This window comes from Tribolium madens, unplaced genomic scaffold (genome assembly GCF_015345945.1).
Source record: "Tribolium madens isolate multiple individuals breed KSU strain unplaced genomic scaffold, Tmad_KSU_1.1 Scaffold_96;HRSCAF=242;Tcas5.2_LG5, whole genome shotgun sequence".
NCBI classification, from domain to species: domain Eukaryota; kingdom Metazoa; phylum Arthropoda; class Insecta; order Coleoptera; family Tenebrionidae; genus Tribolium; species Tribolium madens.
The window spans coordinates 1-1255 of NW_025401068.1; positions in this window are offsets into that span (position 1 = coordinate 1).

The window sequence follows — 1255 nt, forward strand, 5'->3', positions numbered from 1 at the left end:
AGCAAGTTTAAGCCTTGTTGACTCTAATTCGAAGAATAAAATGTTYTATTCCACTCGTTTGAGTGTAAATCGYACGCTTTATTCCACCTCGTGGATGGTAAACCACTCGTTKCACTCGTGGTTTAAAAATCCACTCGGTCAAATAAAGAGTCCGATTTACACTCAAACTCGTCGAATAAATAACTATAATAATACTTAATAAACAGTGCGACAATATTTATTCATATATTAAATTCAAAGGTATAAGGCAATTTTTTTTAAATTTTGTATGTAGTGAACTCGCAACATGATTCTACAGCAGTGGGCGCACATACATAATTTATTGATATTCGTTTCCAATAACTGCTTCCTATATATCAGAAACCGAAAGAACCACACTTCAAAGGCGACGTAAAGCATCTCCAATTTAATGCAAAACTGGCAGTAAGTCTAGCAAAATGCGAGAAAAATCCTCACAGTTTTTTATTTACTCTTGAACTTCATTAGTTGAGTGGTTACTATGCATTTCAGGTAGAGTTAGCTACTTCGAAAACTTTATTCACTGGGATAACTTTCTAAGTCTCTATCAGAGAATATTCCGTAAAATACAAGGTGTCCCAACTAAAATTTGTGTTCAAGTTTGGAAAAAAAGCTGAAACTGGTCAATTTTAACAAAAAATTCAAATAGCAAGAGGGATCGAGTGGCACGTTATTTGGATGATATTTTGAGCAGTATATTTTTTAAATTGAATTTTTCAAAACCACTTTTTCTTTCACGATACTTTCAAAATAAATTGTTTAAAACAAAAAAAAAATGGTTGTATAAAAAGCAACTTTAAAATAATATGCACTCGACTCCTCTTGCCATCGCCGTCTCGATAGAAATAATCCTTTTCTCGCCTCGGCATTTTTTGAGTTCAACTGATTCCCGTTGGCGCTTTAATCTGGGGAATTTTTTTGCCACATCCAGTTTTTTAGATTAAACGGTTCAACCTCAAAATATTAATTCTCCCTGGCGTATCTAGTTTTGTTGTATCCTTCCTTCCCAGCTTTTATTAATTGCGTTATTTTTCGTTAATAATTAAAAATCATTCGGTTTTTCCTTAGTAACCCCCGTAACTAAGAAAAAATCGGAATCACTGCTCCAATGCGTTTTTTACGAAATGCCCAGGCGGGATATTGATACATTTCATTAAGGAGGCGGTGCCTGTTGCTATTTCATTTTTTAATGGGAGGTTCTGGATGTAGAAATAACTTTCAAACTTTGATAAACTTT